Consider the following 27,610-nt stretch of genomic DNA (forward strand, 5'->3'; position numbering starts at 1 on the left):
CCCCTTGATTTGTGTTTCATTAATTTATACCTTGCTGCTTTCCTCTAGCTACTGTTAAAAAAAAAGAAAGAAAAAGGAAATAAAAAGAAAAGAAATTCGTGTCTGAGTGGTATGGGATCTAGACACTCTCCAGCTTTTGCAATGACCTCAAGAATGACATCAGCTAAAGACAGAATTCCCTCTAAGCTCCTTTAGTTTCCTAGGCTTCCTTCCTCCATCCACGCACCTTCTTCGTCCTGAATTGCTGTCAGTTCTGATGGTCCAAGCATAGCCAAGGCAGCTTTATTTTTCCTACCCATAGTTTGGTACTGGTCCCCTTGAATTTCTTGGGTTAATTTTGTCAATGGAATTCACTTCAGAATGGTCCCCTTTATTCTAGAAGGGCACTCACCTCTAAATAATGGACAAAAACCAACTGGCTATTGTGACTAGTGAACTATTAACACCTTGACATTTATCACTAGTAGAGTTGTCTTCATTCTACCTATATAGGGATAAATTTTCTGACTACATGATACTGAAACAACTTCAGAAATATTAATATCAGGCTTTGTACAATATGTAATTCAAAAATGACCCCTCCATTTTTTCTAAAATGAATGCTTTATATGTAATTTTTATTCACTATGCATTAAATTTTTTAATTAGGAGTATACTTTTACTTGTAAGAATTCTATAAATACACTGTCCTCATATGTGACTCTAATGTAACCCATGGGTGTTTGGGCAAAAATCTTATTGAATAAAATGATATAGAAGTTACTAGGACAGCAATTCTGTACAACAGAAGTAAAGTAATTCACTTCAGTTAGTTTGGAATACCATGAAAACTTTGTCATGAGAACTTAAATTGAGCTCAAGTAGTAATAAAGTGAAATATCCTTATTAAGATAGTTTTTCAATCATGTGTGTGCCTGTATATATGAATGTATGTAAAGAGAAAAATATGACCAAGAAAATCAGTAAAAGATTGACAATAACCTAAAAGAGTTGGTGTTACTTTAAACATTGAAACAGAATCAAAAGTAATAAATGAAAAATGTAAAAATTTTAAAGTATATGTAATACCTGTATCTTCCCCATATAGTTTAGTTAAATAGTTATGACCAATCCATCTTTTAATAAAATACTAAAATGAGATTCTTAATTTGTTTGTTTTGAAGCAGCCTCCTGTTGCTCAAGATTTAAGCTATGTAGTAGAGGATGACCTTGAACTCCTAATTTCTCCTGCCTCTTCCCAAGTGCTCGGATTAGAGGCACATAAACTCCCACTCTTGGCATTAAAATGGGCTTCCTGAATGAGTGTCAGTATCCTGCAGAATTTCTCCAGTGATCTCCTGATTGGTTCCTTTTTAATTTAAAAGATGAATACCATTATTGAAAGAATCAGCATTAATCTTTAAATCAAAAGGATTCACAATGAGATTATAATTAATTGCATGCCAAAAATATCTTATTGAGTAGGGTGGTGACCTCAGTTACTTTGCTTAATCACTTAAACAATCTAATTCCCAAATAAGAATTTGGATCACTTCCAAATGTATCCAATTAAGGTTATCAATTCACAAAGAACAGTGACAACAAACCTCAAAAATAAACTCTTTGAAACTTTCCTTGTTGATGAATGTGTCTGAGGAATGCTTTATGAGGGCTTAGGTACTTGATGCAAACAACGTTGGCAGCAGAGTTCTGTTGGCCCCAGAATGCCTGGAGGTGAACATCTCCATAAATAATCATGTTGATTTTCTGTCAGAATATTGAACACATCACTTGTCACCTCTTGGATCTATTTGCAACAGACCAATGTCAAAGAATATAGTTACTGTTATCTTGTCTACCTCCTGGAAGTCCTGAGATCAACAGGTTTTTCTCTTACAATCAAAAAAAAAATGTAATTTTGATCTATTCCCATATGTGTGGTTTAGGTATCAGAGTCAGGCAACTTTTATATCTCTATTTTCACACACACACACAAAAAAAAAAAGTGACAAAAATGTTCTAGCTACATTGACAAAAGATTTCTCAGGGTTCATAATGGACAGTCACACAGAATTGAATCAGAAATTGATAAACACGGGCCTCTTCTGGCACTCATGAGTGGGAAGTGTTCCACTCTGGAAAAATAACTTTCTATTTGCCACTGAGTATGTTCTGAGCTAGAAGATACTTTTTTTCTTCCAAAGTTTATACTTTCTTTTTAACATTGATGGGGAGTGCTATCTAGTTAGTAGAGAATGCCAAGACAATACCAATGTTACTAAGTAATCCCTTTAAGTAAGGCTCAGAGGGAAAACACAGGAGACTCCTATAAACCAGACAAGGGTTAAAAGAAGCTAGACTATTTTCTACTTGCTAAACATGCTCTATAAGTGTGAGACTGTACCTGATTTCCTAAATCCCAGCATGCTCAACTATTTAAAGAATGTCTTTCGTTCTCTGTACGCGGCACTCTCATGACACACTAATGGCCAGCTTCTGCTCAGAATCCCACTCCAGGCTTTCCTTTGACCTTAACCTTGGAATTCGGTCAAGCATGGAGCTAAGGACTATTGGCATGTCTGACATGTTACACAATCGATGAGAAGTGTTTGACAAGTTACCAGCCCAACTAATCAGTATAATAATGTATTACAAATAAGATGTGTCATTTAGATTTATTATTAAGCTCTGAAAATTTGCATTCAAATATAGATAAAAGCATCCTGGCTGGAACCTGAACAGGAAAATCTTGTGTGCCTTGTGAAATTCCATTTGAAATATAATTTATTATTGTTGTCAGTATTAATTGTAGGAGTAACCAATGAGGTAAAAGCTGCCAAGCTGGATAAAAAGAAAAATGTTGGGAAACTTCCAACAGTTAGATTAAGAAGAATATTTACAGTTAAATTAATAGTAAGGGAGATTGCATTCTTAGCTAACTTTAGGGAAGCCACATTTCTTTTGGAAGATGGGAAATGAACATAATATATAAGCAATAATATTTGTACATAATACAAATATTACACATAGGTAATAGGATATGGGTGGCATCAACTGATAGTCTGACGGGTCATAAAGACTATCAACATCGGATCTATGACAACAATTGTAATATGGAAAACATGAGCAAGATAATATCCGGAAGGAGGAAACCAGGGATCGGGAGCATATAACTAACGATTTCAGTGAGTCCTGGAAGAAAGAAAAAGCCTGCACTTTCAAAATGAGTGAGATTCCAGAACTGCCACAGCCACGAGCTCAGGAAGCCATCTGGACATTGAAGTGTCTGCCTCTGACATCTCAAGAACATAGCTTCCACCGAACTTTGATGCTTCAAATGTCATGTAAAGAATCCTCCACAGGGGCAGGGAGTTAGGAGAAAGAGAAGGGGAGAAGAGGAGGGGAGAGTTGGGCATGAGGGAGCAAGAAGATTGAGTCAGGAGAAGAATAGAGGAGAGCAAGAAAAGAGGTACAATAATAGAAGGGACCATTATAGGTTTTAAAAGAAATCTGGCACTAGGGAAATGTCCAGAGATCTACAAGGATGACCCCAACTAACAATGTAAACAGTAGTGGGAAAAGCTACCGTAAATGCCCTTCCCTGATAATGAGATGCATGACTACCCTATATGCCATCCTAGAGCCTTCATCCAATAGCTGATGGAAACAGAAGCAGACACCCACAGCTAAACACTGAGCTGAACTCCTGGAATCCAGTTGCAGAGAGGAAGGAGTGATGAGCAAAGGGGTCAATACCGACTGGAGAAACCCACAGAGACAGCTTATCTGAACAAGGCGGAGTTCATAAACCCCAGACTGATAACTGGGAAATCAGCATAGGACTGACCCAGACCCCCTGAACATGGGTGTTAGTTAGGAGACCTGGAATCTATGGGGCCTCTGGTAGGGATCAATATTTATCCCTAGTATACCAATGGACTTTGGGAGCCCATTCCACATAGAGGGATACTCTGTCAGCCTAGACACATGGAGGAGGGCCTGGGCCTTGCTTCAAATGATATGACAGGCTTTGAAGGCCCCCCATGGAAGGCCTCACCCTCCCTAGGGAGCATAAAGGGGATGAGATGTGAGTTGGGGTGGGGGCAGGGAGGAGGGAGAGAGAAGGAGAGGGAACAGGCATTGACATGTAAAACAAGCTTGTTTTTAATTTAAATTTTTAAAAAAGGAAACAATAAAAAAGAATCCTCCATAGGAAGTTCTGAGTGGAATCAAAAAAAGAAAAAGTTTCTCCACCTTAGGAGAGATGTCTTGGTACCAAGTCAATAGGCAGCATATCACTATACATAATTCTAATCACAGTAGAATCTCAGATTAGAGTAACAATTAAAACATAAAAGAAAATAATCTTCAAGAACTGTATTTAAGTATCAGTTATCTAATTGCATGGAAGCCTAGAATTTCTAGAGAAAAAACTACTCTCATAAAAAATCCGTATAGTTTATGGGAATAAATTATACTCAAATGTCAACTTTGCTACATCAGCATTTCACAAATGGATAAAAGAAAAAAGACCTACAACAATAAATCACTGTCAAACCAAGCACCATTAAGGATATAAATTTAAACAAAAGAAGGAAATGTTAAAGGAAACTCAGCTTCTCAAATTACATTTTGTCCTCACTAATGAAACTTCAAAATAATAATTTGTGGGTTTCGGTCACAAATAACTGTATGAAAAGTTGGGCATGGTTGTGAATATCCATACCCCCCAATTCTTGCATGGTAGAGACAGGAGAATTCTGGTGGCTCACTAGTTAGTCTGTCTAGCTGAAAGGATGAGCCCAAGGCTTAGTGAGACCTGGCTTCAAGAAGGTGGAAAAGCAATTAAGGAGACAAGCCCATGTCAACCTCTGTCTGATGTCTGTCCAGACTAATGAGGGCACCCACACAAACACTTGCAAACATGCACATACCAGAGGAGAGAGGAAGACAGATAGACAGACCGACACAGAGAAACACACACACACACACACACACACATACACGCACGCACGCACGCACAACAGAGAGAGAGATATATAAAATCCCATCAAAGAGAGATCACAGTGATACACAAGAGGCTGTTACAATGGAGTTTTCATATAAGCTTAAAAAGTTCAACTCCTGCTAACTATAGTCTTCTTAACAGGTAGATCCAGTTGTGAATCTACATTTCTCATTTTAGCCTTCTTCACAGATTAGTGAATTAGTGTCAACCTGTTAGGACAGCTTTAGTTAGAACCTTACCTGTTTATGTTATTAGTAAATGAGAAAATCATTCTGGAAAAATGTTTTATTTAGAAACTGAGCCAAGCAGATTGTGTCCTAAACAATCTTCAAGAGCAACAACATACATGTGTCACTCATTGAAAGAATAAAATCCAAAATCTGAGGCACTCGCAGTCTCTTCTATAAACCAAGTAAGCAACAGATTGAAGGCTAAGAAGGAGGGTGTCAGGTGGTGGGCCTGACTCATGACTCAGCTATTAGAAGAAAGTATGGGTGACCTGCTGATGCATGGAAAGACATATTCATAGAACTTGAAAGCAAAGGCAACAGAAGTATAAATAGATGAACTTGGTTGCATCAAACTAATGACCACCTTCTGTATAGATAGCCAAGTAACCCAGCAGCAGAAGGGAGGGATGACAAAGTGGGAGAGAGCATTTGCAAACTCTGGGCCTCGTAGGGGGGTGGTAATGCTCAGGAAAACTATAAAAGCTGGCCAACTTAATAGGAAAAAGCCCATCTTTTTTAAATTGGCAAGCGAACTAAGCATTTATTTAGAATTGAGGCCCATAAATGACCAATAAATATATGGGGGAAAAGACCTCAGCAGTGTTAATTGTCACAGAAACTTCATACAAATAAAATAGTTGTTGTTTCTTAAAACACTGGTGTGTGTATAGAGAAGCGGGAACCTTTATATGCTGCTAGCTACGATATAAATTAGAATAAACATTATGAAAAAGGTTAAAAAGGTTCTTGAAATGCTTCAAGGTAGAAAGAACTACTGATATGCCACACAACCTAAAAGGAGACCTCTCCTCTGTAAATAACATGACGGGGGTTACCCTGACACTGTGTCATGTGTGACAGTGCTCGTGTGGCATGCTCTGCTGTCCAAGATCAAATTCTAGTCTGGAGCTGGGAACCTCATGATTGGAGATGTTTATATATAATGGCTTATTATCCGCTGAGTTCATTTGCGAATTCTTGTGCAGCAGGGAGCTACATAAAGTATGGGACCTCAATTCCACCTGCACAAATGGTGGCTCAAGACTTCAGCACACCGAGAACATGAAAAGCAACTTGTTCTACATGGGGCAACTTAGGAGACCTGGCTGGGGCGTGAGAGGATAAAAGGCACAGGGGAGTCCCAACAGCAGGGCTAAAGCAGGGGGGTGGGAGGGACCCACTGTGAAAACTGTGCCTCCCAGAATAGCTAGTGTCTTATTGTAAACAAGTGATTAGAACTACAAAATGTGACACTTATTTATGAATGAGAAGAGGAGGTTTGAGGAAAAGGTTAAAGAGTCTGTAAGATAAGGTTTTGGTTGTTTTGTTTTGTTTTGTTTTCCTTTTGGAAAAAGAAATAATTTTCTCACATCTCACCTAAGCAAGAGAAATGTGATTCTCACCGTATCTATCATGTCCCTCCAAGACATACATGAAGCCAGCTTGGCGTCAGTGAGGAGCTCCTTAGAGGGTGGGAGGGCTTTGGGTCTGTCAGGCTGCAAAGTTGGTCTGCTGGTCCCTGGGAGGGCTTTGTCTCCGAGAACGCTGTTCCCTTTAAAGCAGATAATGGGACAGAATGAAAGTGCACCACCTCAAAATGTCCCAGGTGAGCAGTGCTCAGCTCCGGAGTTCTCAGACTTCCCGTCTTTAGACCTGAGTGATGGGCTCTGAGCCAAGCCCCAAAGCTAGCCTCCAGCCAGCAGTCTTGGAAGAAAGCAGGAGACAGTCCTTTTCCTTGCCATCTGGCCCACTAGCCATAGAAGGTGAGGGAGGAACCAGCTGTCCTGAAAGGAGCACATTTCAGCCGAGGAAGCCATGGAGACCAAATGGCCAGCCCTTCCAAAACCGACCAGTGTGGATGCAGAATCTAGCCGGACTCCCTCAGGATGAGGTTGTGGATGAGGTTGTCATGCCAGAAGCCAGAACTCCCTTCTCTCTGAGAATCACACCTCATGGATCTGTGTCTGCCCTTGGATCCAGCCTTACTGTAAGGATTGACGCAGGAATTGCTTTCTTCTGTAACATCTCCTGCGGGTGGGTCCTCAAAGCACATAGCTTCCAGCTGCTGAAGGAAATGGTTCTTTACCCAAACTCCGAAGAAGCAACACCGAAGAAGCAACAGTAAACTGTGCCTCGTGTGCCCATGGGGAACCCCCTCAGCAGGGTAACTGTCTCCCATATGGGCACACAGGACACCTCAGCAGGGTAACTGCGTCTCACGTGGATACACAGAACACTCTCAGCGAGGTTATGTAACCGTGCCCACGAGGATACAGGAGACACTCTTAAAAGCTTAACTCTGTCCCACATGCGTACACGGGACCACTTTATCAGGGTAACTCCTCCCATGTAGGTACAGAGGACCCCCTCAGCAGGGTAGTGGTGTCCCATGTGGATACAATAGAACCTTCTCCTGAGAGTAGGGAGCCTCGCCCACGCTGTCTAAATCCGCATTCCATCATGAGGCCCCCATTTTGTCTTGGGACATGAGAAAGAAACATTGTGTGTAGCAGAAGGAATCTGAAGTCTTCTCTGGAACTATTTTAATTCTGAATACAAAAGCAATATTCTGCATCTAAATCATAGGGTTGTATACAATGGGAAAGAGTTTTATGTCTCCTGGTGTTAATGAAGCCTTCCCTTCCTTCTTTCTGCAGTCACTGAATCTTGCTTGGCTGTTTTTCTTTTCCTAAGTTTCAACAAACAAGCAGAACAGTTGTGTGATTTGAATGTCAAACCACTTGTGTCTCCTTACAGGTATTTCAAAGAAAAGGAGTTCCTGCTCCTGCTGTGAGAGATGGGAGGAAAGGGTGGCCTGGATCGGATGGGGAGGTTAAGATCTCCCCGATGCCCTGGGAGGTGGGGAGAGAGCAGAGATCATTCCCACCAGGGCAAAAAGAATGCTGACTGGGATGGAAAGGGATAAGACACCCTTGAGAGCGGATGGGTGCCTCTCCCCAGTGCGTAGTATTTGAGTAGAATCTTTCTGGGGCTGCAAATGAATACTGTTTTCTTAAGCAATCTACTATGGCAGTCTTTACTATCCTGTTACCCAAACATGTGTTTGGGATTATTGTTTGATTCCTCGGGGATAGGACAAATTGTTCATTGTAGATTAGATACTTAAAACGCATTTGTTTTACCTGAGTCACATCTTCATGGAAACTTTCCCAGGAATGAATCTGCAAGAGCCCATGGCTGGCATTGATCATAGTTATTAAGCATAATGAAATCCAAACCAACCCGAGTTCATCTACTCTTTTAGCCTCTAGGGCTCCAGCTCCTAAGCTGAGGGTTGTGAATGCCGATTTTTAATAGAAACTGTTACCATCCGTAGGAGGCTACAGTTAGGGGAAGTCAGTTTAGTAGATTTCAAAGCCATTTTCAGTTCAATTGGTCAGTTTATGCTCCATTTAAAATAAAAATCTCTTCAAAACCACTTAACGTTTAAAGTAAATCTTTAAAGATTTGACTTTCAAAGGAAGAAAATGGCCAGTGGTAGATTTAATAAAATTATTGTCATTGTAAAACAGATTGTTAAAGAATTAGGGCTTCGTTATTGAGGTGTAATCCTATAAAGGAATGAAACTCAAAGCTCTGAGCCAGGCCAATATTATACCGTGAACCAATATTTTTGCTACTGCAGCAGCAATGCTGCTAATATTCAGGCAGGAAAGGATGCCCTGTGCAAGCTGACTGTTGTGAGAAGTGGACCTGAAAAGATAGAAATTAAAACACAAAAATCCAGGGTTTTGTTTTGTTTTTTACATATCTCTAACAATCGTGTCGGAGATGGACAGAAGAGGAAAAAAATATTTTTGTATTATACATTCTCCATGTTTACTTTCTTAAAGGAATTGCAGAAAATTCCTGCAGTGCCCTCAGATAGTAGAGATTAGAATTGCAACCACCTCAAAATTGATTTAATTCCTCATTCACATGTAATAGAGTTGATTGGACAAAATTCGCTCTAATTGCAAGGGCTAGATTTGAGGGTAGTGCTCATTAAGAGTATGATGGTAAGTGTGGTGGCTTTTCCTGTCATCCTACTACTTAGGAGGCTGAGACAGGAAAAACACCAAAACCCCAGCCCCATCTGGGCCGCAGAGTGGGGGAGGGGTATGGCAGGGGAAATGGCTCCATTGGCTGGGGTTCAAATCCCCAGCACTCACATAAGCAATCACAAAAATGCTGCACGCTGCAGCACATGCCTGTAATCCCAGTTCTGGTGAGTCAAATACAGAATGATTACTGGGGGTGGGGGTGCTGCCCTCTACTCTAGCAGATTCAGTGAGCTCCAGGTTCAGGAAGAGATCATGTCTCTAAAAATAGGGTGGAGAGCAATTGAGGAACACACTGATATGAAACTTCAGCCTCCAAGCACACACATACACATGCACACAAGCATGAGGGCCGGGGAAGGACACGGAATATATATATATATGTATGTATGTATGTATGTATGTATGTATGTATGTTTGTATGTATGTATACATCGAAACAAGCTTGCATCTCAGTTCCCATACTCTCCTGTACTCACTTGTTCCCCCCCACCAAATCCCATCCCATCCCCTTTCTGCTTCCCAGGGAGGGTGAGGCCTTCCACAGGGAGTCTTCAAAGTCTATCATGTCATTTTGGAGCAGGGTCTAGGTCCTCCCCCATGTGTCTAGGCTGAGGGAGTATCCCTCTATGTGGAACGGGCTCCCAAAGCCCATTCATTTACTAGATATAAATACTGATCCACTACCAGAGGCCCCTAACACCCACATTCAGGGGGTCTGGGTCAGTCCTATGCTGGTTTCCCAGCTATCAGACTGGAGTCCATGAGCTCCCCCTTGTTCAGATCAGCAGGTTCTATAGGGTTCTCCAGCCTGGTCTTATCCCTTTGCTCATCACTCCTCTTTGTCTGCAACTGGATTCCAGGAGTACGGCTCAGTGTTTAGCTGTGGGTGTCTGCTTATGCTTCCATGAGATACTAGATCTAGAGATGGCATATAAGGTAGTCATCAATGTCATTATCAGTGAAGAGCATTTAACGTAGCCTCTCCACTATTGCTTAGATTGTTAGTTGGGGTCGTCCTTGTAGATCTCTGGACATTTCCCTAGAGTCAGAGTTCTCTTAAAACCTAGAATAGTTCCCTCTATTACGGTATACTCTTTTTGAGTAAAGGCTTATCTTAAGTCACAGTTTTGGAGGTTGTGGTGTGACTAATTTGTCTGGTTGCCTATAGCACATCACAGCATGGATTAGGTGGCAGAGAGAATTTCATGTCTCAAGCCAGGGAACAAAAGAAAGTAAGCGATCACAGTTCCTCCATTCCTCCAAGGCACACCTCTACTAACCTAAAGACTTCCACCTCTTTCTATTCACCCCCTTCTAAATCTTCCACTAATCGTACCAGCATAAAAAGCACAACTTGTGTTTCCATGTGCGGTGTACACATGTGTGCATATGTGGCAGTACATTCCCCCATACATATACAGTGAGGACAGAGCATGTCACATGTCTTCACTGATCACGTTCTGCCTTGTTCCCTTGGCATGAGGTCTCTCTGGGAACCTAGAGCTCACCTTTACTTCTGAGAGCCAGCAAGCCAACAATTCTGCTTTCATCCCTCATACCCAGTGCTGGGGCTCTGGGTTCCTGTGACCATGTTCATCTCTTTATTTGCATGCTGAGTATCTAAGCTAAAATCCTTGTGTTTGTGCAGAGCACTCTTAACCACTGAACAGTCTGTCCCCAACCAAGAGCAGGCCTTTATTTTACTGGGAGGCCTGTGGGGAACATGGGAGATCTAAACTATAACAGAGCCTACAGTATTGCAATTGTAGGGCAATTTTGAGACGTGTAAACATTAAGTAACTCGTCTGTGGTTATAGAGCTAACAATTGAGACAGACAATGTTTCAAACCCCCGCTCTAGATTGGTGTGTATTCTTTTGTCATTTGGTAGGTTTAGGCACAAAGTTAGAAGTGTCTTCTTCCCAACTAAGGAAACCAAGACTTGGCTTTAACTCCAAAGGCAAATGGAGGTGGAAAAGATAATACAAGAAAAAGAAATCCTGGGTGGAGGTAAGATGTATGGGGTTTGTCACCAATGAGTATACAAGTTAAAAAGAATGACAGCTATATTGCAGGAATCGTCAAAGCTCACAGTCCATTAGTCAACAAGCCCCGGTAGCCTGCACGAGCTTCCAGGTGGTCTATGGCTGGTTCATAGGTCTACTACCATGTGTGACATCACCATTTGCCATAGATGTATTTACTATAGACCTCCATGAAGTGTTATGAAAATGTCTCCCAATTCTTCATAGATATTCTTGCTGTCTTCTTTATTTTGTGGTAGCAGGCAAAAGGGATTTATTACCATGCCCTGGTCCCTAAGCCTGAAATGTTTGAGACTCACAGTAACCGAGCATCTAGTAAAAGTTCTCCCCAAACATCCCAGCCTGCTGGAACAGGAAGCAAGAAGTTCCATGACCATTAAAAAGATAGCATTGGGAATGGCGTGGAGCGTAGGCACCACACAGAGCACAGGGCCAGGCTGTAAAGGTAAAAGGAGCAAGCCTTGATTTATTGAGCTGTAATTCCACTGAGGGTTTCTAGTGACTCCAGCTTCACACTTGTGGTTATAGTATTCCCAGAACCCCTCGGTGGAGTGATTTCCTGAAGTGCACAGCTGCCTCTTATTTATTTTATTAACTTTACATAAGAACCATGGGAGTGCAGCTTTTACACTATTTGATGATGATCAGTCTTGTCTTTTCAAGTCAGAGATAGAAGGCAGAGGGGGGAAAAATATACAGTGAACAGTGTATAAAAACATGTTGCTTGGGGTTATAGTTTCACAATGAAATTCATTTTGACTCCATATATTATAATTTATTACATTTCACCACACATCGGAATTAAAGTCGTGGACCTCAGAGGTCAGCTGTATGAAGCGCAAACACTAAATGTAAAAGATGGATCGTGTTGGACTCCTTAGCAATAGCATTCTTACTATTAAAGAGATGAAGGTGAGTTAATTTGTTATAAAAATCTCCTAGGGTCCTTTCTAAGTTTTTCTTTCAAGTGTCCAGGTGATATCATGAGATATCACTTGAAGTGGCCTTCATTATCTGAAAATGTCATTGGAAAGACTTTGAAGTCCAAGCCAAGAATACAAGAGTCTGACCCCATCTATAGATCTAGAACACAACAGTAGCATAAGGAGAAAGGCAATTTGTGACAAACAAAAAAATTTACATTAGAAATGTATAACCATTTGCTAAATAACAATGTTTTGTGGTTTGGGGATAACTTTGCATGTTTTAACAATTCCTAAAGAAAGTTTCTTGCATAATTACTTTGTCTGTTTAGTACTATTATAAAATACTTAGTGCAAATAAGCCAAGATTTAGTGTTAATGTCACCACAATTTCTTACTTGACTGAGCAAAGGAATGGCCAGAAATTCCTCAGAAAGCCTAACATAAGGAGTTTATAGCTCGTCAATTATGTCAACATTTATTAGTTAAATAGAAATCACAAATCTTCCTTAAGGAAGTGATCCCAGATGCCTGCAATTAATATTTCTCAACCCCTCAGAAGATACTCTAACTTAATTTCTAATGTGTCTGCTTTCAAGGGCTAAGAACTCACAAATTATGTCATTAGAAACAGCGATGGCTAACCAGGGTTTTGTTGTAATGTATTTTTGTTAGCTGAGACTAATTGGAGCCAAATGAGTAGAACGATATGGTGAGGGCACAGAGAGAGATCCTGGGTCTTTAAGAACCGAAATAAATGAGGGCAATCAGCAGTGTATACAGAACATACTGTGTTCAATTAATATAAATAGCATAGCAGTCAGCTGCAAAGTCCCATGGAAGATGATGGGTTCTGAGGGACAGCAGATGTCTATAGTGTTGGGCAAATGCAAACAACATGCTGGACCAAAGCATATCAAATGACAAAAGCAGAGACTCAGGAGCTCAGTTAGGGGTGTGGGGAGTCTGCAAATTTTCCTGGTACAGTTTTAGATACCATGGTCTGCACTAGGTTATCTATCTGTGGGTTGGCTAGTGAGAGATGGACAGCACAGATTCTCCTTTCAGACAATAACAGCAGCCGGATGAGATATGGTGCTCTGTCTCTTAGCCAAAAACAACTACTTTGACCCATACAACCAAACATACAGAATAACAGTTATGTTAACCATGTATTGGTTTTTGTGATAAATGTTGACCTGAAATATAACAATATTGAGGTACATCCCGTGGTGTGTTGACAATGAGTTCATAAGGGGTAAAGTTTGCATCCTCACTTTCAATTACACTGTAATTTTGTGAGCATATTCTCTTTTTTGTTTTGTTTTGTTTTGTTTTGTTTATAGAGACAGGATTTCTCTGTATTGTTTTGGAACCTGTCCTGAAACTAGCTCTGCAGATCAGGCTGGCCTTCAAAGATGTTCTTTTAAGGGTACACAGTTTTGATAAAAAAAAAAAAAAAACACTCCCCTTTGCAAAGAGAAATGACATTAAATTCATAACTTGAAGCTGTTTCAAGTACAGCAAGTCTAAACTAGACACTCTCATGTAGGAATTACAATGCTTTCTTCCACTTCTTTCTAATGTGAGGATACCAACTTTGTTGTCATTATTAAGCATACACATATTTAATATGTTCTTTTGTAATAGCCACTGAAACAAAATGATGCCATTTCAAAAAGCTTCATGTTTTACTCATTTAAAAAAAATCATTGTATAGTAAGAATTGTCTATTGATGTTCGACTCTGACTTCCTGCTCTATAGCCTCTCTGGGTTTCAGTTACTCCCCTGAAGATGAGGGACTCGCTTGGATAACCTTAAGGTTCTTCCATATCTCTGAGTCTGTGTAAACTGAGAAGCAGTCAAACTATATGAAACCACTAATAATTCAAGCAGAGTGGCCTCTTATTGTAACCCTGATAGCTAAGAATATCTCTGTAGTCCAAACCATGAGTCATTACAGGAAGTCGAGAAGGGTTCATTAAGCAATCCAAATGGTACACAATTATTATAGGAAAAAAAGAACAATACAGACAAGAAGAAAATACAAACCATCCATAATCTTGATGGTCGGATATTATATTCTCATTCCTAAGATTTTAATGGACATCAGGAACTGCTGACCTGAACTAGGGGGAGCTTATGGACTCAAGTCTGACAGCTGGGAAACCAACATAGGACTGACCCAGACTCCCTGAATGTGGTGCTAGTTAAGAGGACTGGGCAGTCTATGGGGCCTCTGGTAATGGATCAGCATTTATCCCTAGTATATGAATGGACTTTGGGAGCCCATTCCACATAGAGGAATACTCTCTCAGCCTAGATATGTGGGGAGGGCCTAGGCCCTGCTCCAAATGAAATGACAGACTTTGAAGATCCCCTATGGAAGAAGGCATCACCCTCCCTGGAGAGCAGAAAGGGGATGGGCTGGGAGTTGGGGGGGGTACAGGGGAGGACAGGAGAGTGCAGGAACTGGGATTGACATGTAAAACAAGCTTGTTTAGAATTTAAATTTAAAAAATAAAAAGATTTTAGTGGACAGAAAATAAAACATAGAGGTAGAAGTGTGATGGGAAATGGTGGACAGAGAGACAGGACAGCGTGGTTGACAGAACTGGCACCAGTGTGGGTGTACATGCAGACAAAATGATGCAAGGAGATTCGTATTTGCCATTCCATTCTCATTTTTAAACTTAATATTTTCAGAAGATTGTGTTCTAAAAGCATCACAATCATGTAGCCATCTATGTGTGTGGGTATATATTGGTTTTATAAATGTCATAAAATCCAATAGCTACTGTTTTAAAGTTACTATTTATGTATGTGTGTATGAGGAATGTTGAGGTGGGGGTCATGCAAATGGGCAGTGTGCACTCAGAGGTCAGAGGACAACATTCAAGAGTCAGTTCTCTCCTCCCATCTTCTAGAAGCAGGTTCTGTCTGCCAACGGGCTGCATACTCAGGATAGATGTAAGTTTCTGAGCAATTCTCACATCCCACCACAGAAATGCAAGGATTACAGATGCGTACCACAACTTCAACTTCTCTACATGGGTTCTGGAGATGGAGCTCAGATCATAAGGCTTGCACAGCAAGTGCTTTTACCCACTGAGACATCTTGATGGCCGGTGTAACTACATTTTTACACATCTATAATCTTAAAGTGATATTAAGAGAAATGAAAAGTAAAATATAAATCCTATGCAAAATATTGAGACCTTTTAGGTAGGGTCTCAGTGTGTAGTCCTGGCTGGCCTAGACTCACTATGTAGACCATGCTGGCCTCAAGCCCCGAGATCTGCCTGCCTTTGTCTTTCCAGGCCTGAGATTATGTGTGCACCCTCATATCCAGCCTAATTTTAAGACTCTTAACAACCAAAGGACAAGCATACTTAACAAATGCTTTCTTGAGAACCTTTCTTGTGGATCTTAGTGAGAAGAGAAGGGGGGGTGGTTGAAGAAGAATCCCATTCTGCCTTAGCCTTTATAGGTGTAAAATTAGATGGAAATGGGCCAACCTGACTGAGAAGTAAGGACTCAAGAACACTTGGGAAGTGTCTTGATACAGGCCAACTGGGGCTGTCTTTACTGAAATCATTGATGTACATTCTAGATGGATGACAGGGCAAGACAAACCAAATGTGCTCTTTGGAGTTCTCCATCTTCCTCCAAAATTGTAAGCACCAGTGATATCAGGAGCAAGCCCTCTTCAAGGATGGAGACAGGTCTTTGGATGCATTTATTAGGGATGCCTGCCACAGCCTTGATTTTTCAGGTACAATTCCTACTGCAAAATGCATAGCTTCTCAAACTCAGCCCTCAGTTTGGTGGTTCACCTTAGTGGTTTCTGTGACTTTGTATTCGCTGGCCTTTATATTTTAAATTGTTGGAAATCAAACATGGAGACAGTGTGATGATGACAGTGTGAGAAGCAGGGGGTTTAAGGGTATAGCCCTGCTCCCTCCAGGTGAGGTCTCTCAACCTACTAAATACAGAGGATCTCGCCCTCACTCACTCTAATACCAGCAGGTGTGTTCTTCAGCATCACCAAACAGGGCACTAAAGTAGGAAATAAGAGGGTTCCCCATTGTTCTGTGTGTGTGTGTGTGTGTGTGTGTGTGTGTGTGTGAGAGAGAGAGAGAGAGAGAGAGAGAGAGAGAGAGAGAGAGAGAGAGAGAGCCCTTCAAAGGTTATCTAAGTCCTAGATCCCATTTCTTTTCAGGCAAACCCCAAAAAGCTAATTCTCCCTGTTAAAACATCTGAGCCTCAAGTAAAGCCCTGTCCTGTGAGTGAAGCAGTACTAACTGCAGTCATCAGACTAGCCAGGCAGCTGCAGGGAAATATGCCCATCACTATTCACAGGAAGATGTGTGTAATTTGGAAGCATATTCACGCAGGCCACTGGATCTGTCTGGGAAAGGATTCAAGGATGCCTGTTCCCTGAAATCCTTGAATATAAGCAGTGTTTTATAGGACCAAGTCATTCTGTGAAGCAGATGTTTTTTTTTTTTTTTTTAACAAAAGGAAATAGATGGAAGGCTAGCTCACACACAATGTACAGCGGACCAATCATGGCACATGCAATCCATAGCAGGAAGGGGATCAGGAGGAGGGTCTAGCTATGATGGAACAGGGTGGATTATTTCAAGACCACTGCTTTTCCAGCACAGAAATCCCTGGCTCCAGGAGAAGAGGCTGGTGCTCCTGAGGGGAGCAAGGGAAGTCATGGTGAGCAAAGGTAACTGCAGTGACCACATGGCCCAAAGCAGAAGCAAAGTGGCTATTCAACAATAGTGGAATCACAGACCATACCTGCAAAGGCTGTGTAACAGATTCCTGCCCTACAGCCTAACCAACTATGGAAAGAGTGCCCATTAATCAAGGGTGAAAATTATAGGTCTTCATTATAGGACACAGGCAGTAGACTGCAAATCTGTTTTTTTTTTTTTTTTTTTTTTTTTTTAACCTTTCTGAGAAGGTATGGCATTAACTCTAGATACAGACTTACATTGAAGTGTGGTACTCAGTTTCATGAAAATAAAGAAGCTGTAAATGGGCCATTAGGACCACCTCTCAGGAAAGAGACCATTAAGATGTGTTCTAACTAAAAACTAACCCAAAGGTCCTTAATGTCACCTGCATTTTTTTTTCTATAAAAACTAACAGAAACCCAACCTGCTTCAGAGAAGTCTGCAGGTAGGCTCACGCCAGAATGGTTAGATTCAAAACAATAGCAAAACACCAAGTTGAAGCTGAGAAGACAGCCCAGTTGGTGAAGCACTTGTTTTCCTGGCCTGAGAGCCTCGCTTGATCCCCAGCATCCATGTAAGAAGAGAGCTGTGAGAATGTGTGATTCTGGCACTGAAAAGATGGGGTTGAGCAGGTCCACCTAGCCTTCCTAACTAACTCGGAAAGAGCAAGAGACTCTCGCTCCAAAGAACAGTGGATGATACGTAAGGAACAGCACCCAAGGTTGTTCTCAACCATGCATGCATACACACACACACACACACACACACACACACACACACACACACACACCAGTGTACATGGACATATGAAGCATGAACACACACTCACCAATGTACATGGACATGCATATGGATGCATGAATACACACTCACTCTCTCATACACACACACACACACACACACACACACACACACACACACACACACACCACATGCCTTTCCACATCTCTTTCCACTGGCCAAAAACAACTGCTGGAGTTCCAGGGAGTGCCACCATATCCCAGCATTCAAATATAGAAAACGTCAGGGTTCATCCTTCTTGTTTTTTATGACTAATGTGACCATCTTTCAGAAACTGCCTGGACCAGTTTAGAGCTACAGAAATCATGCAGTAGAATCAATATAAGACACTTAATATGGGAGATACTAACTATAATAGAAAATAATCATAAGATATAGATAAGGTAAGGAATCCAGATGTTGTTGAAATGGTTTTGTTGTTTTGTTTTGTTTTCTAACAGGTACGGGACAGTAAAACTTTGTAAAGTTTAAGCTGACCTGTGCTGATTTGAAGTTTATGGGAAACACTAGCCCAAGCCCTGCTGATCCAGTGCCAGGCAAAAGCCTTCAGGTGTATGGGTGGTCAGGAGAAGCTGTTGCCAGAGGCACTCCGTGCAATCCCAACACCACATCACTTACCACACAGGCAGCTGTGTTTAGGCCAGCCAGATCACCACCAGACCAAGGCTGAAAATCAAGGGCAGATCGTGTTGTGGGCTTGTGGCTCAAAAAGGATCCACCTCCTGTCTCTAAAGTCACAGAGATCTTCAGCTCTGGCTGCAATGGCAGGAGGCATCCTCCTCCTCTAGCAATGACTTTCTAGCGCCCTCTACTGAGGAACTTTAACATAGGCCACTCTGTCAAGATTTGTTAAGAATCAATGGGTTGATCTTAGAGCCTTTAAAAACACAATGCAGATCTAGATGAAGTCCTCTCGTTTACCATAAGCTCAAAGTGATTAATATACACATGCTTACAACAACAACAAGCATATCTTAGGTATACATCCAAAGGAATAAGTCACTGTACTGAAGAGATGCCAATATACCCATGATTATACCCAAATAGCTACACTATTTGCAAAAGCCAAGGCATGCAACCCAGCCTAGATTTCTATGCATTAACAAATTTAAAAAAAACCTGTGGTGTAGATACACAGTGAAGGTTTATTCAGCCAGAAAAGGCAAGGAGGTGCCATCTGCAGGAAATGGATGGAAAGGGAGACCATTGTGTTAACTGACATGAACCACTCCCAGAAACATAAATACATTCTCTCAGCTCTGGAGACATGTGCCTACATGCCTGCCTTAGATACAGTCACCTTCATCTCCATGTCTCTGCTTTGTTCACAGGATAAATTCACATTACAAACACACACACACACTCGAAAATACTACTGTGTCTCCTATTCAAAATGTGTTCCATTAGTGATCTATTTCACAATAAAGATGTTCAGGGTCATTAATGTTATTCTGGAAACCATGCATGTTCACTATGAGGGATTTGATGGTCTTTGGTGAACGGAATTTTCCTGCCTTCATTTAAAAAAAAAAAAAAAAGCAAGTTTAAGGTTGGAGGGATAGCTCAGCCATTAAAGTCTAGGCTCACAACCAAAAACATAAAGAGTAAGTTTATAAACCAGACAGTGTACTCTTGTATAATTTCATTTTAAAGATATTTTAATTTTGTGTAAGCTATCTTTCACTCAGACAAAGCCAACCTTGTATTTTGAAAAAAAAAAAATCCAAGTCGCTTTTCCTGCAAAAGACTTATCTCCTGACAACTTAGTCAGTAGTCGTCCCTAACACAGGATGCTTCTCCTGCTGGGAGTCATTCATTCCGAGGATGCCACAAGAGTGCCCCGCTGAGAGTCATATTTCTAGGTAACATGTAACAAAGTTCTGGTGGTAGTCCAATGCTCTTTCCTTGAGGGCTGATGTGGGATAATATTTCTGAGGAATATTTGAAAGCTGCCAACACCTTCCTGAATCATACAGCACCTACAGTGTACAAGGCTTTCAGGGATCCTGCCCACCTTCAAGAGAGAGGACTGCGTTGTGATAGATTCGGCTGTGAATGTTGAGTTGACCGTATGTGAGACTGCAAAGCTCAACGATAAAGTTGTATTTGGAGGTGAGATGTAATCCTCAGACCTCACTTAGCACAGCTAAAATCTATAGGAAGCTCAAACTGAAATGGAACTTGGAGATTTTATATTGGAGCATATATGAGATGCTAAACACATCCTAAAACTGACTCAGGCTCAGTATATCAGTTATCCTACCATGGGAGAGGGTGTTCATCCTTTTCAGCAGCCATATCCTTTGCCTCAAGTGTGCACACATTCTCTATCGTCCCTAGCCTGGGATGTGCCTTCGGGTCCTTTCTTTCTCTTTCCTGCCACTCAAACAAACACTCTACTTGATATATCCACATACAACCAGACAGACGCTAAAATGACTCTAAAACTGTGTGTGTACGTGAAAAAGAGAGAGAAGAGAGTGGCTAAAAACACAAGGCAGCCTGGAGCCCAAGTGCTTTGAGTGGGCATTCCCTGTGTTAGCAGTACAGCCTTGGCAATGTTATTTAATTTCATTATGCTTCAATTTTTCTTTCCTGGAAAAATCAGATAAAATAATCATACCAACCTGTTCTGGTTGAATTTCTCAAAACATAACTGTAACATAGTAAGTGGACATTATGTCAAATACAACAGTTTTCAATGTTAGCATAGAAAAACAATATTGTTTTAATGATATAAACAAGGTTTAAAGGGCCACAAAATTGAAGGAGGGAAGGGAGGGGTATGCAAGAGGGTTTGGAAGGAGGGAGATGTGTTGCAATTGCAATTGAATAATATTCACAAAAAATAAAATTTAAAAACTTTTAATAATTTGAATGTAAATAATTGATTATATAAAATTTTTAGTAATGTTGACTGGTAAGTCAAATAGATAACTAAGCAATTGAAACACTGAATTGTATATTAAGTAAATTTTATTTTGTATAGTCATGCAATGGGTAGCAACATTTTCTTGACCAATATATGCAAATGATCCTATAGGATTATACTGGAGCTGGAAGTTATCGAAATTCATGTAAACCCCTGCATCATGACATATCACATTCCTCAAATGCTGGTGGTGATGCTGGTGTATACAAGCTCAGTCTGCTGTAGGTTGTATAAAAGTGTTCTATTACAGATGTTTGCAGGACATAAAACTTGCTGTAACTACGTTACTAGTTCGTGTGTTTACTGTACCATACGTCTATCAATATTTAAGGATGTATCCCTCTTACTTATGAAAACCTTTTCTATAAAACACTACATCGTGTCATGCCACAACTTCAATCATTTCATGTTTCCCTTTTCTCAGTGGCATCATTTTCTCTAACACTGGTTTGAGTCTTATGCTGTTTTGTTCGTGATAGCTTTGTGTAGTAGCAATGGGAGCTGTTACACATGACACTCTATGGCCTCAGTGTGTGGACATTCTGACAGCTGAGCCTGTGTAACTAACCACACTGCTGTGGCTTGAATATGAAATGTCTCCCACAGGCTCATGTCCTGAAAGTGGGCCTCTACCAGTGATAGTATTTGGGGAAATCTTGGGAATGGCCTCCTAGCCCAACTGTCACCAGAGAGGCTTCATCGAGCAACTGATGGAAACAGATGCAGAGACCCACAGCCAAACATTAGGCTGGGTTCAGAGAATCCTGCAGAAGAGGGGGAGGAAGGACTGTAGGAGCCAGAGAGTCAAGGATGCCACAAAAAAAAAAAAAAAAAAGAAAAAGAAAAAACAAAACAAAACAAAAAAACAAAGAATCAACTAACCTGGGCCGATAGAGGCTCACAGAGACTGAAGTGACAACCAGGGAGCCTACGTGGGACTGACCTCAGCTCTCTGCATATATGTGACAGTTGTTTAACTTGATCTTGTGGGATTCTGACTCTGTTGCCTGCTTTTAGTAGCCTATCCTCTGAAAGGGTTTCCTGGTCCAGACTTAATAAGAGAAGAGGTGCCCAGTCTCACAGCCACCTGGTGACTTGATATGCCATAGCTGGCGGATATCCACAGCAGGCCCACCCTTTTCTGAAGAGACACAGAGGAGGGGGGATGCAGGGGCCGGGGGGAGTACTAGAAGGGAGTGAAAACATTGGTCAAGATGTAAAAGCAAAAATATAAATAAACAAAATAAACCAAAAAAAAATAAAATAAAATAAAATAAAAGTGAGGCCTAGTGGGAGAGAGAAGGTCATTGCAAAAATCACTTTGAAAGAATATGCAGGATCCCAAGATTATTGATCACACTCCCCTTCTTCTCACCATAAAATGGGGAGCCTCTGTCACGCTGTGTCCACCACCAAGAGGTTCTGCTTGCCACTGCTCCATCCTCAGTAGCAACAGGGACTACAGAATGAAACCCTCCGAACCATGAGCAGAAACAATTAACTTCTCCCTGTAAGATGTTTCCTTTGATATGTTGCACAGATATTCAAAGTGGCTGATATACTCTATGATGGTCACACAATGATAAAACATCCCATCATGAATTGTCAGAAGGTGTCCCGATTGCTAAGCTATTTGTGGCATAGTTGTGTGTCTGGCTTTAAACATACATATTTGACATTTTTAAGGTCAAATTGTTGAGTTTTGTGAATCTTAAAAGAACAACTGTGAATGAGCTTCTTATCAGCTAATGAGTCCTTGACAACGAGTACACAGAACAACTATCTGCTGTCATCCTGCTTTGGGTCCCGAACCATGGCATAGCTCAGCAGAGTCTCTGAGCTGGAGTAACTGAGGCTTCAGTGAGTTCAAGATGGCTGTGCCGCTCAAATGAGCAGGATGTCCTAAGTTTATCTTGGTCCCTCAGGTGCATTTTCCAGTTCTTCCCCACACTGCATCTCCTGGAGCTTGAGTGCTCACAGCAGACTTAGCACAACCTGTCCCCTGCATGGGGGCAGATGTTCACATGCACCTCTCCGTGTGGTTAGCCACGGCTTCCCTAGAGTATGACCTTCTGCATTCTCAGATGTGTTGCCCAATGATTCAGACTCCAGGAGCCAGGGACTTCTATGGTTCATTCTCAGAAACACCAAGCATCAGTTCTGCCACATTCCATTGATTGGCAAGTCACGAAATCCATCCCAGAATCAATGGGAGAACAACAGAAAGCCATATCTCGGTGGAAGAAGGAGAAAACAACTTGGCTCCTTTGATCTAGTTCTAAAATCAGCAAGGTGACTTTAAATACCTTCCAAACTACTGTCCTTGACAGTCAACCTTCTCCTAAGAACAGTCTGCCCAGACCGTCTCTACATGTGCCTTAATGAACTTTCATCTTTATGTAAGGCTCATTAGTGCATTAAACGCCTTCTTGTTAACAATAATAATACTCCCGTGCTGGAAAACATAATGGGAAAGGCAGCGTCTGCTTCCCTCTCCCTAAGGGCTGTTTGGAGAAGTGAAATATCTCTGTAAGAGCGCCTCTACTTAAGTCTCACATCAGATTTCCTGTCTCCCTGCAAGTTTCTTCATGGTCATCTTTACACCCATCTTTTCTTCTACCCGTGTCCTTCTTTTTGTCATTATTGCTGTTCCCCGCCCCACAACCACACCAATTTGACTACTGCCTTAACAAATCCACACATGCAGTATCTTTATTTCCACTGCTCCTCAGCTGGTCAAAGCCAAAAAGTAGCTACTTCATTTCCTGAAGGTGTCCCACTTGTTCATCAATGCACATTGCCCTTCAAATCTGCTCTTTAAAGTGCACCCTTGTGCTTTGAATGAGAAATGTCCTCACAGGCTCATGTAATTTAACACGTGGGCCCCCTTGCTGGTGAGGCTTGGAGAGTTTATGGAGCTTTCAGGAAATACAGCCTTGATGGAGGAAAAGTGTCACCGAAGGTAGACTGAGAGTTTAGGCTCTCTCTCTCTCTCTCTCACCTTCCTTCCCCCCTCCTCTCTCCCTCCCTCTCCTTTCTCTCTCTCCCTTCCCCCCATATCCCTTATGTCACGTCTTGTGTGTGAGTGAAAATGTGACCAGCCAGTTTTCTATTTCTGTTGCGATTCCAAGTCATCCCTGCCTTGAGGGACTCTATTCCTCCGGAATCACAAACCAAAATCAACTGTGCCTTCCTTAGTACTGCAGCGTGATAAAGGAAAAGTAACTAACCCAGCTCTGAGTGATAGCTGACACTTTTAAAAGAGTAAATGCTAAGAGAGTGATTTCCCCTTGTTCGTAGAATAACGTTTAAGTCCTACAGAGCTGTGCTCCACCCCATGTTCCTCTCCCCCTCACCACTTTTCTCTATTTTCCTCAACCTACCCTGCTCACTCCACTTTAGAACATCCACTCTACTTGGCTCTCTCAACATGAAATCCCGAAGCTCTTCCCTTACCATTTCACTCCCCACCCCTTATCCAAAGTCTCCTTGGAAGGACCATCACAAACATTTAAACCTAAATGGTACCTTCTCACACCTGTCACAGGAAATTAATTTTCTTCCAAAAACATATGACTAGTTGCCATGCTGAATGTGTTCTTTTATGGTTTAAGTGCTATCTCCAGCAAAATATTCAGCTTATGAGGACAAGAGCACCACAGAATGGTTTGTTTGAAGAAATGCAGCAAGAACTTTATCTCTAGAGACACACCACCTAGTGAATACTCTGATCTAGAACAAGCTGCAACCTGGAAAATCATTTAATTCCTAACCTTCAGTTCCCATATCATAAAATATTCCTACTGATTGTTCTATTATTATCATTACCTCTACATAGTGCCTGGAACATAGCTGATGCTTAGCAAGTTTTTAATAGTTGAATGAGTGATATTTCTGCATGATATTCTATAATTTATAAACATAATATATGCTGGATGTACTTTAAAGGTATAATAGTGTGTATGTGGAGGAACTTTTGAAAGTGTTTTATACAAGGTTAACATTTCACTTGTCTCAATGTCTATACTATTTTTTTAAAAACATTACTTTTGACAGTTCAAGTAAAAGTTAAGTCTAATTTGTCCAACTGAAATATTTTTAAACCACAATTTATATATACATATATGTGTGTGTGTGCATGTGTATAAGTACACATGTATATGTACACACATGTATGTGAACATATATAAGTGTATATATGTGATATATACATATATATATATATATATACGCTCATAATGTATATGTATATGAGACCTATGATGGGCTGAAAAGAAAACTCAGTATTTACAAGTACCTACTACTCCTTCAGAGACAAATTGGGTTCCTGGTACCCATAATGGGTGGCTAACAACCACCTGTAACTCCAGCTCCAGGGTATCAGAATCCCTTTGCTAGCAACCATAAGCACCTGTGTGTGTGTGTGTGTGTGTGTGTGTGTGTGTGTGAGAGAGAGAGAGAGAGAGAGAGAGAGAGAGAGAGAGAGAGAGAGAGAGTAAATTGTTTTAAAAAGAAAAAGAAAACTATAACTAGGAAATTAAAGGTCAAAAATTGTCTCTTTGGGGATAAAGAGAAAAAAGAAAGGCTTCCTTCCTCTTAGCATAATTAGTGTTGCTACCTGGTTATATAATTTGAGTTGGGCTTTAAGACTACAGGCAAGGACTCATAAATGATGATTAGGCTGATGTTCTAGGAACAAGTATGGCAGTGTTAAAATTTAAAAATTAAAGCAAAGTGTTAGCTTAGGGGTAGAGCATTTCCCTATCACAAATATAGTGAATAAAAAAAGAAAAAGGAACTGGTGTGTATATAATATTCCTTAACAATAATAAATTTAATATTAAAAATTTATTTTATAATAGTTTTATGCAATGAGCACTATTATCATTTAAAGTAATACTAATCTAATAATCCATAATTTTCTAACATTTTTAGTTACTTTTGCCCTCTCGTTGCAGCAACAAATTTCTTGTGAGAAAAATAGAAATATGAATTTACTGTTTCAGCCCAATATCTTACAGTCAACTTCAACTGCTGTCAAGCAGTGAAAAAGAGAGCATCATGGTTAGGGCTAAGTCCAGAAACAGATTTGCTCATTTTCATTAATAGTTCAATTTCATGTTTTCTCTCAGAATGAAGAAGCCATTAAATTTTGAAAGGACATATTCATGGAATCAAATCTTTATTTGTTCATTTGAATGTTTCTTATATGGAATTGCATTAACTTATAGTGGCTTTTTTATATACAACTAACCACAGTATTCGCCAATTCTTTTGCAGCAACATAAAAGAACTATGAGAGATTTTTAATAACATCCATCAGAACATGGTGAACACTGGGGAAGTGGTACATAAATAAAATTTTGCTAATGAAATCTTAGGAAATGCCTAGTACTTTTATTAAAAGATATTTTATTAAAAAATCAATGTGTTCTAGTTTACTGTTTTTCTTTTAGACCATACAACATCATAGCAACCTAGAATTTTATCATTACATTTCTCCTGAAAATACCTCACAATAATAAATAATTTTGTCTCACTACAATGTTAGCCAAAATCTGTGTAATATATCAATACCATGAGAGTAGTTGTACAAAATATTGGTAAGTTCATCGTCTTCAAATTTATCTAAAGTGTCTCCATGCTCACTTTTCAAATTATGATCTTGCTTTCTGAAGGTTCAGGTACAAGAGCCTCTTGAATTCAAAGCCAGCATGAACTACATAGCAACATGCTGTGGGAAAACAACTAGAACAAAATGATCATAGGGAGATTTATTCTACATCATTAGAGTATTATCTGACATTACTAACTTTGACTTAATCAAGGCATCATGATTTCACAGGTAGAGTCTGTGCTTTGGGGAATGAGGAGACAGCTTACTGGAGAAGGCACAAATTCCCAGAAACCACGGGAAGCTGGGCAAGATAACAGACCCATGGATGAAACACATGAGTGAAGCAGAGAGAAAAACCCCAGAGGATGGATGATGTATTCAGTGATGAACAGAAGAGCCTGAACCAAACAAGGGGGCAATGACCTATACCTAGTCTGTCCTCTGACCTCCACCCCTGGGGCATGCATGCTCACACCCATATACAGACATATACAAAACTTACACACACATATTTTAAAAGTTTGTGTGTTTTTATGCAGCCATTTGTGTTTTAAGAAGCAGTTCACAATGAGATAACAGCATGCACACAGACAATTAATTCCTTTCTGCTTTATCACCACATCACACTGTACTCAACAGCCACACTGTCCTGTTTCTGGTGTTATGCAGGAAACACAAATTCTAAACCTTTAGCCCCAAAGCTCTCTGTTGCACCACCAGAGACTATGAATATGATGTCATTGCTGCAGGGATGTTTTGCCACATAGACCAGTTTACCTGATGATGCAGACATTGCCCAGGTGACCTTGACTATCCAGAGAGTTCTGAGAGGCAAACAGCCTCCCAGCAGAGGGCAGAGGATGTATGTCTGAGAGATCCATGCTGAGAAGGACTCAGTGACTGTGATTGCTTTAAGGATGAAACAACAATGCAAAATACAGGCGAGCTTCTCTTTATAAAGCCAAATACATTCTGCCAAAACTAGGACCCATTGAGAATAGCCCAGCTGCTGATGGGAAGAGTCAGCCAAGGCCTCACAACTTAGTTGGAGATCCCAAGCAGACAGCCCAGCTATGCCATCTCAGACCTCTAACTTTCAGAAATATGAGACTCTTTAAAATGGATTTTAAGTGCTAATTTGTGATGATTTATGAGCCAGAAAGGAAATCTAAGACAAGAGAGGACATTCCTAGCACCCATGAAGTCAGTGAACTAACAGATCTCAAACAAATTACTGATGACCAGGCACTGTAATCCAAA

Source organism: Phodopus roborovskii, unplaced genomic scaffold, assembly GCF_943737965.1.
Source record: "Phodopus roborovskii unplaced genomic scaffold, PHOROB, whole genome shotgun sequence".
Classification (NCBI taxonomy): domain Eukaryota; kingdom Metazoa; phylum Chordata; class Mammalia; order Rodentia; family Cricetidae; genus Phodopus; species Phodopus roborovskii.